The following is a 12,149-nucleotide window of genomic DNA, read 5'->3' on the forward strand; positions in this document are numbered from 1 at the left end:
GTAAACATCATTCTTTTTCAAGATGGTGGCTTCTCTCCGTAGATTTCTCCTGAGTTCATTTACAGCTCTTTCCTGTGATGAACTTCAAATTCTAAACTATTCTAGCTGCCCTCTCCTGAACAGTTTCCTACTCCCTCCTTTTAAAAAGTTTATCCCAAACTAAATACAGTCTCTAAATGTAGCCTTGGATGTAATGTAGATTGCCAAAGAACCGTCTCTTCCCTTGATCTGGGCACACACTGATTAATTATTTAATCAAAGCTTCACTCCATTTCCTCAGCTCCTTGGGCAGCCCTCTCAGGAGACTCTTCAAAGTAGCACAGGGGTGGAAGAGGAGAGCTGATGCCAACCAAGCCTTATATTGTAGTTTAGTCACTAAGCCATACTGACGCAGGCCACTAACAGTTTCAGCAGTCAGAGACAGAGTGGTTGTGACTCACAGCAAAGGCATCAGAATGGCATTAATTGAAGAAACAAATGCCCCAAGTGACAGACTCCTTACTGTAAAAGCTGTCGATGAACCCAGACAATAAACACTGCATTCAACACAAGCTTGCCTGCCCCTGTCGCCTCTGCGAGCCAACCAAGTGAGCCCCTGCCACCTCTCAGGTGCTATGCTGACTTGATCCCTTTCTCAAGCAACTTAGAGCCTAACGATGGTAAACAAGCCCTGGAGAGCCATGATAAGCAGCTGGGTGTTATGGAGTAAGTGCTATGGAAAGTATTTGAAGAATAGTACGTAAAAGAGTCAGATGGTCTGATTTAGGTTTTTAAAAGATAACCATAGCTGTTTTTAACGTAGAAATTGGAGGGATGCATGATATGAAATTGAAGACCCATTTAGAGGCTTTTGTAGTTCAGGTGAGAGACTGATGGTGGCTTGAATATCTCTGATAACAGTGAAAATACAAAAGATGAGCAGATTTGAAAAGCACTTTATGTATCAGAATTTCAACTAAACTTTAACTCATCTGATCTAGGTGAGTTATACACACCTAGATATACCTAGGAATTCATAAAATGTGGTCCAGACATTGGGGTTAATGCACCAAAAGCATTAGGATGACCTGGGAACTTGACATAAATTCAGATCTCAAGCTTCACTCTAGACCTACTGAATCAGAAAATCTGGAGGAAGCTAGTTCTAACAAGCCCTCCAGGGTATTCTGATGCATGCTGAAGTTTGAGAGCCACCCACTAACCTACAGGAATTCCTTAACTTGGAGCTCTCTGAATACAACAAAACATGTGTACAGAATTACTGAGCCAATATTATGGAATTAAAACACATTTACTATACAGTTAAAAAACCAAGATTAATATGACAGGCTGTTGAATATTATAGTAGTATTACATCAAATTCTAGTTCTTATGTATTGCGTGCATGCTTAGCCACGTCCTGTTCTTTGGGACCCTATGGACCATAGCCCACCAGACTCCTTTGCCCATGGGATTCTCCAGGCAAGCATACCAGAGTAGGTTGCCATTTCCTCCTCCAGGGAATCTTCCCAACCCAGAGGTTGAACCCCCATCTCCAGGGTCTCCTTCATTTCAGGTGGGCTCTACCTGCTGAGCCATCATGGAAGCCCACCTATGTATTAGGAATTTGTATGAAATATTTGACTATTAAGGTAAAGAGAATCCTCTTCTGGTCCTGCCAGTGCATTTTTTTTTAAATCTTTACTTTGTCCCAACTAAGCAGCTATTCTTGTATTTTCCATGAAATTTTGTATTAAGATGGTTGCATCCTTGTATCCAGTCCTCAGTCTTTAATGACTTCTTATGGATTTCTTTGAATAGTCTTTTTTGGATTCCATGGAGATTCCTCCCTTCAATATACTTCTAGAAATGTCAGTTGCCTGCTGTATTAATCATGGGAATAAGATATTTTTTGGTTTGCTTTGGTGCTTTCTCTTATCCTGGGAGAAATTTTGATTTATTCCCTTGGATAGGAAAATCCACTACCTGACCTGGGTATAAATTAAAAGTGGCTGTCCCCTGTTATGCAGTGCCATGACACTTCCTTTGGCATGCCATCAAAAGTCCTCATGGTTTAAGGATGTCACTAGCATACAATTTTACAACATTTTTGGGGAGCTAACTTGTAGTGATCAGGATAGACTATTGAACTATAGATTTACAGCTCAACTCAGAGTGTAGCAATCTATGAGTTTCAAGTTCGGAGTTTGGGTTTGAAAAAGGAAAGGACATGGGGATGGATTCTGGAAACCAGGAGCCAGGGCAAAATGGTAGAGCTCCCAGAGTATGGAAATCCCCAGGGAGAAGCAAACACAACCACTTCCCAGTAAGAACCTCAGGTCTAGAATAGTAGTTGGTGTTAAAAAATTAATTATTCATTCATCTTTGAAAAGGAGTGAAATTCTGAGATATGCTACTCAGATGAACCTCAAAAACACCATACTAAGTGAAATAAGCCAATCACAAAAGGACAAATACTATATGGTTCCACTTATATGAGGTCTTTAGAGTAGACAAACTCGTAAATATATAAAGTAGAATCAAGATTACCAGGGGCTGTGGGGAGGGGGAATTGTTAAAGAGATGCTGAGTTTCTGTTCGGGATGATGAAAATGTTCTGGAACTGGATAGTTGTGTTGATTGCACAACTCTGTGAATATGCTCGAAGCTGCTAAAATGTACACTCAGGATGGTTAAAGTGGTCATTTGTGTATTATATATATGTTACCACAATTTAAAAAATTTTTTTAATTTTCAATTGAGTTCGAAAACAGCATTGAATAAATAAATAAATACTTGATCCCTCCACAGGGCTGTTGTAAAGGTGAAAAGCCATGACATAAAGTGACTGCATACAGTCATCATCAGTATCATTATTGAATATTCTGAAATCATTGTTTACCCTCTGCATTATCAAGAGAACTCACGGTTGAAATACAAGAGATCTGTATTTAGAAAGCAGACATTATGAACAAAGAAAGTGAAAGTGTCAGTTGCTCAGTCTTGTCCTTGTAGCCTGCCAGGTCCTTTGTCCAAGGAATTCTCCAGGCAAGACTACTGGAGTGGGTTGCCATTCCCTTCTCCAGGGGATCTTCCTGACCCAGGGATCAAACCTGGGTGTCCCACATTGCAGGTGGATTCTTTACCATCTGAGTCTTCAGGGAAGCCCCTAATGAACAATAGGATTCTGCAAATGTGAATCCTATTTATTTATTTAATAAATAGTGATATTTATTGCCATAAATATCACTCATTACTCTTTGGAACTCCTAGACCACATTCCTTCATCCTTGATCTACCAAATACATTGGGTGTCAGTGATTAATGAGTCTATTTCATAAATCTGCTTTACATGCTCATCTTAATCCACCAAAGGAATAGAAATTTTATTGTGGGCTCCCTTCCTTTCTTTTTACACTAAGCCTAAGAAGTCAATAATATGTAAAAGCTAAGCACTTTCTAATTTTAGTTCACACTTTTTTCTGTAAACTGCAAAAAAGCCACCAGAGAAGAATTTTTATGCATAATAAAAACCTGTATAGTTTTCTCAGAAGGGGGTTGCATACGAAAACATCATCACTGCTCTGAAAAGAAAATACAGTTCCTGATCTGTAACTACCAGTACACCCACCTATCCCTTCTTCCCTAATGAGATGAAATTATAAAGGGGAAAGCAATTTACAAGGATCCTCCCCTTAGCTGATTTATGCTCCTACAGTGTGTGTGTCAAATCTGTTCAGAATTCTTGGTGCTGCATGCAAGGCAAGACATTTAGAAGAAAGGTTTTTGGAGTGCTTCTAATCTTTTAAATCAACAATAGAGAAAAAAATAAAGCAAAGGTCAAGATTTTGATACACTGCTTCTCAAATACATCCCATACTGAGTAAAATGCCATGAAATCATCTGTCAGAACCGACTTTCTTCTCCAGACTACATTCCAAGAGCGTGAAGCGAGCTGGAGCAGCTATTGATGGTTTTCTTAGATTCCAGTGCACCTTAATCATATTCACAAGACTGAACTTTTTCATCACTGCAGGAGCTGACAGAATTTTGTGACAATTCTGGGAAATGCTTTCAGATGGCCCCTTTCATGAATTATGAATGTTCCACAAAGCTCGGTGGTGAGTGCACGAGCCTTGTTCTCCACAAACACAGGGGCTGATTAGGAGGTGGCCTTCCTTTGTCTCCTTGCCTTGAAATTTCACATTCTTTGCATAGACCAAAAGTAAATTTTGATACAGTAAAAAGGTTCTGATTAATTGTGAATATTTTACCTCATAAAAATAGCATTTATTTTAATCATTAGAGAAGATCACACAAGTTTCACAATTTTCTTCTCCAGAATGTGTTTAATGTGATAGTGAACAGATTTATAAGTGACTCCTTTTAGGTGCTAATAAAAAAACATACTTATATATAAAATATGTCAGACAGAGAAAGACAAATACTGTATGTTTTCACTTATATGTGGAATCTATAAATGTAATAGAACAGAAACAGACTCACAGATACAGAGAACAATCTAGCAATTACCAGCGTAGGCAGAGAGGGACAAGATAGTGGGAGGAGGATTAAGAGGTACAATCTGAAAGGTATAAAATAAATAAGTTGTAAGAATGTAATGTATAGCACAGGAAATACAGTCAATATCTTACAATAGCTTTGTATGGAGAGTAATCTATAAAAAATATCGAATTATCATGTTGTACACTTGAAACAAATATAGTATTGTGTCAATAGCACTTCAATTAAAATATATATTATGTTAATATATATGAGTATCAAGTATATGTATATATAGGTCTCCTGCATTGCAGGCAGATTCTTCACCATCTGAGCTACCAGGGCAGCCCATATATATATATATGTACACACACATATAATATTCATTATGCTCTTACACTTATGTTCTATATATTTGCTTATAGTTATGTTCTATAAATTGTTCTACAAACACTGAATTAGTGAATACTGACCCATTGCTCCTAGGGGAAATACAGAAGTAGATTTCTGTGAGCCTCTGGCCATATTTTCATTAACTGAACAATACATAACCTTGTGTTATGTGTGTTTCTGTTTAAAGATACCTTACGTAATATATACAGTTGACACTAACACTGGACTCACAGCCAGTGGCCCCATAACTAGTGCCTGAATGATGCATATCCAGCGCACCTATGTCGTCCATTAAGACACACCACAGCCCTGTTGCACTGACAAACTCTAGCCGGCATTTCAGCACTATGCTTCAAAGTCATTTTAAATACTGAAATCGCCAACAAGTAAGCACACAGATGGAAACAAATGTGCACTAAGGAGACTACAAAAAGGACACTTGCTTACAGTATGAAAACAGAGGATCACCTTGTTTGACTTTAGCTGGTAATAGTGCATCTGCTGCTGCTGCTGCTAAGTCACTTCAGTCATGTCCGACTCTGTGCGACCCCATAGACGGCAGCCCACCAGGCTCCCCCGTCCCTGGGATTCTCCAGGCAAGAACACTGGAGTGGGTTGCCATTTCCTTCTCCAATGCATGAAACTGAAAAGTGAAAGTGAAGTCACTCAGTCGTGTCCGACTCTTAGTGACTTCATGGACTGCAGCCTACCAGGCTGCTCCATCCATGGGATTCTCCAGGCAAGAGTACTTGAGTGGGTACCATAAGCAACTCAAATTTTCAGTCTTCTGTGCATGTCCATGAATGACTGCAAAAGTGTCAGAATATTGATTCAGTTCAGTTCAGTCGCTTGAATTGCAGCACACCAGGCCTCCCTGTCCATCACCAACTCCCGGAGTTCACTCAGACTCACGTCCATTGAGTCAGTGATGCCATCCAGCCATCTCATCCTCTGGCGTTCCCTTCTCCTCCTGCCCACAATCCCTCCCAGCATCAGAGTCTTTTCCAATGAGTCAACTCTTCGCATGAGGTGGCCAAAGTACTGGAGTTTCAGATTTAGCATCATTCCTTCCAAAGAAATCCTAGGGCTGATCTCCTTCAGAACGGACTGGTTGGATCTCCTTGCAGTCCAAGGGACTCTCAAGAGTCCTCTCCAACACCACAGCTCAAAAGCATCAATTCTTCGGCACTCAGCTTTCTTCACAGTCCAACTCTCACATCCATACAAGACCACTGGAAAAACCATAGCCTTGACTAGACGGACCTTTGTTGGCAAAGTAATGTCTCTGCTTTTCAATATGCTATCTAGGTTGGTCATAACTTTCCTTCCAAGGAGTAAGCGTCGTTTAATTTCATGGTTGCAGTCACCATCTGTAGTGATTTTGGAGCCCAAAAAAATAAAGTCTGACACTGTTTCCACTGTTTCCCCATCTATTTCCCATGAAGTGATGGGACTGGATGCCATGATCTTCATTTTCTGAATGTTGAGTTTTAAGCCAACTTTTTCACTCTCCTCTTTCACCTTCATCAAGAGATTTTTTAGTTCCTCTTCACTTTCTGCCATAAGGGTGGTGTCATCTGCATATCTGAGGTGATTGATATTTCTCCTGACAATCTTGATTCCAGCTTGTGCTTCTTCCAGTCCAGCGTTTCTCATGATGTACTCTGCATATAATTTAAATAAGCAAGGTGACAATATACAGCCTTGACGTACTCCTTTTCCTATTTGGAACCAGTCTGCTGTTCCATGTCCAGTTCGAACTGTTGCTTCCTGATCTGCATACAAATTTCTCAAGAGGCAGGTCAGGTGGTCTAGTTACAAATAAACTTTAGTAAGGAGGTGAATCCACAAGTGTGAAGCCCATAAATAATAAAGATCAACCATGTCCATCTTCACTTGAGACATTGTTCTCAGTGTGGAGATAATTTTTCACTTCAAATCAGTGGTCAGTTGTTAGGAAACAGTGAGGAAAGCCCAACCAGTTGGTATGAGATCCATGACACAGGTGTCTCCATTCTACTTCCAGAGTCTCTAGATAGGCTTGTAATAAAAGTTACCTTATTCCCTGCCCTTTGTTTTGTAGTGAACTTAGTGTTATGGCAAGACTGGAAGCTGTCTGACCTGATGGGGTGAGCAGAGCCTGTCTGGACTGCCTGCCACTCATGATGAGAAGTTTCTGGAATCAAAGTTTTCAGCCATGTCCCAAGGCAGACTGACACAGAACTTATGCTAGACTAACATCCCTTGGTGCAGTGGGGTCCAGGGAGTCACTGAGATAACCATCCTGAGAGTCAAGTTGGAAGAGTAAGGAAAAGGTGAAATGTGAGAAGAGGCAGGAATGGAGAGGATTTACAACAGGAAGGCAAGGCTTTGAGGAGTTTCCAGGGTAAGCGTCAGTCTTTAACCACAGAGAGCTCTGGAATTTCCACTCTAAGGTATTTGGTATGTAAGTCCCCAGCTCAGGAAAGTACTTAGAAAGAGTCATGCAAAACTGGAGAGAAATCTTATTTATTAAGCGTTAAGTTTTGCCGATTCAATGGACATGAGTTTGAGTAAATTCCGGGAGTCGGTGATGAACAGAGAGGCCTGGCATGCTGCAGTCCATGGGGTGGCAAAGAGTTGGACATGACTGAGTGACTGAACTGAACTGAACTGAAGTTTTGCTTAGGCTTAATAGACTCTCGACTGTATGACTTCAAGAAATACAAAGTGTATTTTGTCTCCTAGGTAACAGTTTACCACAGACAATGATAAAAATCATAAACATCTCAAAATCATAGGTTCAGCCCTTGTGTGTGTGCCTGTGTGCTCAATTGTGTCCAACTCTTTGCGACCCCATGAACTGTAGCCTGCAAGACTCCTCTGTCCATGGGGATTCTCCAGGCAAGAAGACTGGAGTGGGTTGCCGGGCCCTCCTCCAGGGGGTCTTCCTGACCCAGGGATCGAACCCATGTCTCCTTCATCTCCCCCATTAACAGATGGATTCATTACCACCGAGCCAACTGGGAAACCTGTCCACCCCTTAAATCTTCCCACCCACTCTGCAGAGATATATTTCTATTTTATTCCTAAATATTACCAAAAGTGGAAAGTTTAAGCTATCCATTGGTAGCTCATTTCTGTGGTTTTATCAGAGTAAGTCTTTATTCCATGAATTTGCTTTTACTAATGAAAGAACACTATTTCTATGACATACAGATGGCTATCCAAAGAACTCTCAGAAATTCTTCAGATCTTAGTTAGTCACTTGAGAAAGGCTAATAAAGTAATTTTATGTCAAATGAGTACTTTCTCCACCAGAAATAGGGCTGCAAGATATTTTTTTCTCAACAAGATAGTACAGAATGGGGGCAAATTTTCTTTTTTGTTTTTCTTCTAACATGTTCTCCAGACACCTCCTCTAAGGCAGTTTTATCATGTGATAATCACGTGTTTATATATTTGATTTTCCTCTAGACCCAGCCTCGCTGAATGGAAGGATTATACCTTGTTTATCTTCAGCACCCATCACAGTATTTGACAGTAAATGCTCAAAAAATATTTTATGAAAGAATGCATCCATGTCTGTGTGCTCAGACATGTTTGACTCTTTTGCAACCACATGAACTGTAGCCTGTCAGGCTCCTCTGTCCATAGGATTTTTCAGGCAAGAATACTGGAGTGGGTTGCCATTTCCTACTCCAGGGGATCTTTCCAACTCAGGGATTGAACCTGTGTGTCCTGAGTCTCCTGCATTGGCAGGCAAATTCTTTACCACTGCACACCTGGGAAGCACTCATGAAAGAATAAATGCAATCATATGCCAGGTCTGTCTTCATCTACATGTGTTATCTTATCACCTATATTTTGTCTTAATTTAACAAAGAAGAGAGGAAGGGGTGTAAATCCAATGATTTCACTCCTCCTCTAAAGTTCTCTGAGGACCACATGAGCATGTCTGTCCAGACCCTGAGCAAGATGTCTGTGCTGAGCTTCCTTTCCAGGCCAGATGCACGCAAAGTACCAGTGTGAGTACTGGGGATCTGCTCACTACATTTACTTTGGTAATCTATCCTAGACTGGAACTTTCTTCCTTTGAGGATAACATCCTAGAGATTATCCCACTGCCCAAGAAAACTCTGGAATAATAAGAGACCTTCCCCAAATCCAACTTTATGAATCAAGTAGGATCAGGGTAGCTACTGACCCTTCTGTGCCCTCTTTTCCCTGGAAGTGACTTTCTAGACTTGCCAGTGTCCTAAGGGCATCCCAGAGCCAAAGAAACCTTCACAATAGTATTATCTGAAGTATGGGAAGAGTACTTGATATGGAGTCTTAAGCCTAGAGACCAAAGCCACATTCCATCTCTTTGGACAAGTCATTGGTTAAGCTTTGAGCTTCAGTTTCCTCATCTGTAAAGTGAAAATGATAACTATCTTGTTGTGATATACAAATAAAATAATGGATGTGGAAAGATTAGATGAACCAAAAAGTTATAAACATCAGTTCTGTTAATTAAGCTCTAGCCACACAGCCTTTCTACCTGTTCTCTAAATGTCACAAGCTCATCCTTGCCCCACGCCCTTTACATTCGCTGCTTCTTCTACCTAGGATGCTGTTTACTAGTTCTCGTCATGGTTAATTCCTACTTCAAACATGTCTCTACTCAATGTTACCTCCTCAGAGATAACCTCCCAGACCATTCTCTCTAAAATAGCACTTCTTGGCCCTTTTATTATTTTAAACTGTTTTATTTTTTCTTGATGGCACTTACTGACAATATTACATTTGTTTGATCAGTTACTGTCTCTCTCTCTCTCTCATTGGAACACACCTCTTTTGAGGGCAGGGACTTTGTCTTCTACTGTGTCACTAAAAGCTATAATGACCCACACAGAGTAGGCACCCATTAAGTATTTGTAGAGTAAGTTAATAAACAAGCCAATACAAGCATAGGAATGGAAAAAGTTCTGATGATGAGATGCAGTTAAAAGCTAAAGAAGTAACAAAAAGGAACAGAAGAGTATTTGATTTGAAATGAACCCTAAAGCAGAATTTGAGAATTTTGTAAAGGAAGTTCTGTGATTTTTCCATAGGCATAAATAATCAACATCTCAAATTTATAGGCTGTAAATTATTTGAGGACAAAGAACTTACTTTTATCTCTTTGTACACCCCTCTCCCATTGCCAAGCTGAATACCTAGTGAAACTAAATAAAATGTTAATTTATTTGTTTACAGAGACATCAATACAATGCTGCTGACAACTTACTAGGGTATTGATCTAGTACTAATTCAGAGAAAAAAATAATGGCTCCAAGACAAATTATAGACATTGTTTACATCACAATTATATTTCTTGGTAATGTCTTGCCTAAATAAATGCAAAGCTTATTAAAAAAAAAAAAAAACTGTTAAAAATCACACCCTTGGGGTAGAGAGGAGCACTCCAGAATAGAAATTTATGAAGGAAAAATGTCTGTCCACCCATGGATTTCCCCTGTTTCTTTCTCTCTTCTTGTCACAAATTTTCAAGTTCAATAAACATGGTGATCAATTAGGGAAGAGGAAAAGGCAGGAGGGATGATTAAAGGAGGAAAGAGGAGAACAGAATGTAAGGGATGGAATCCACGTAGAGCAGATGAAAAGGGCAGGAAATCTCTGAGCCAGGATTGAATATGTACCTTGTCAATGACCTATTTGACGAAAGCCAAATGCACAAAGGATCTTGCAAGGTGTAGGAAAAAATTTATGGGAGAGTTATTTTAGCACATGAATACAAATTCTTTAAAGTATTAATTATTTTTAAATCAATTCATTCTGCATTCATGTTTAAATACTGACCATGGGCATGCCATTACCAAACCACAGAGGTACTATTTTACATTAATAATATTTGTATTATATTTGAGAAGATGACTAGGACTATCATTCAATTATTTCAATCTGTCAATATTTAGACAGCCAAATCTATCAATTCACTTAAACAATATTTAATGAGCACCTATTACGCTTTGAGAAGTCAGTGCAGGGCCACTCAGAATACATGACTTGTCTTCCTTATCCTCAAAGAACTTATGTTGATGAGAAAAGAGAACAGCAAATAATTGCGTCTAACAAATAAGTGTATGTATTGTCATCAGACTGAGTTTTTCAGCTACATGTTTGTGTTTTATGGGCTTCCCTGGTGGCTCAGCATTAAAGAATCCACCTGCAATGCAGGAGCCAGCTGCAGGAGATGGGTGGGGAAGAGTCCTGTGGAGGAGGGCATGGCAACCCACTCCAGTATTCTTGCCTGGGGAACCCCATGGGACATAGGGTCAGAAAGAGTTGGACATGACTGAAGCAACTTAGCATGCAGTTTGTATTTTATTGCTATGTGTAAGAAAGACAATGAATATTCATGGACAATTTAAAAAAGGAGATACCATTTATGCCTTGGAGGGCATTCACCAGAAGGACAAAAAGGGAAAGGACATTCCAGGTAGAGAGGAAAGCAAGAGCAGAGGTAGAAGGTGACATTATAATTATAGGTAAGATCTCTTTGCAGTAAAAGGGCAGAGTGAGAAAAGAGAAAAAGAGAGAGATCTGGTTTCAGAACTCCTAGAAACACCAAGGTCTAAGGATTGGACCAAGTGGAAGGAGCCACTGCGAACAGTTCCTTCAAATTTTCCATCCCTTCTTGCAACTGCATTGGTGCTTGTGATGGGTTAGTGGAATCTGGGAAGAAGTGATATGTGCCAATGTAGACCTGATGCATGAAATCACCTCACTCAACCTTCTTTCCTTGTCTTTCAGCTGGAGGCTAATGCCCAAGTCTTCCTGGAGCCATGCTGAAGATGCATAGCAGAGCTTCATCAGCTTAAGTCTCCTAATGGCTCTTTGAAACAGAGTCCCTCACTCCCAAATCCCTACCACCTCCATCTCCATTAGACTAAGACACTATCCAAAAATAAACTTATTAAGTCACTGACATTTACCACAAGACTTAGCCTAGCATGATGGATTCAAAAAATTTTATTTTAAGTTACAATATAATGCTAACAATCAAGGATTTGCACAACACTTAAAGAATTAGGGTCCTAAGGTAAAAGAAAAGCCACAGCTGGCCTTCAGGAAATTTGGGTAAATGGGAAATATAGGGAAATATTCCTGCTGATAATCTCTCCTGACTGCAAAACCAAAGAAGGTGATTTGCAGGAGCTCTCCTGGAAATTTGCTGTAAATCTCCTGTCTGCTGCCTGCCAACGTGTCTGCCTGCAGCTGCCACCAGAGAAAAATGGCTTTTCCTTTCT

At 40.0% G+C, this 12,149-nt stretch overlaps 1 long non-coding RNA gene across 1 annotated transcript; it reads left to right on the forward strand.

Annotated features, from left to right (window-relative positions):
- Nucleotides 1–474: 474 nt before the first annotated feature.
- Nucleotides 475–11,839, forward strand: LOC133247627 (uncharacterized). The gene is made up of 3 exons (XR_009736459.1): nt 475–705; nt 4,016–4,100; nt 11,653–11,839. It is a non-coding gene; the product is annotated as an uncharacterized LOC133247627 (long non-coding RNA).
- Nucleotides 11,840–12,149: the final 310 nt, after the last annotated feature.

Source organism: Bos javanicus, chromosome 5 (genome assembly GCF_032452875.1).
Source record: "Bos javanicus breed banteng chromosome 5, ARS-OSU_banteng_1.0, whole genome shotgun sequence".
NCBI lineage: Eukaryota > Metazoa > Chordata > Mammalia > Artiodactyla > Bovidae > Bos > Bos javanicus.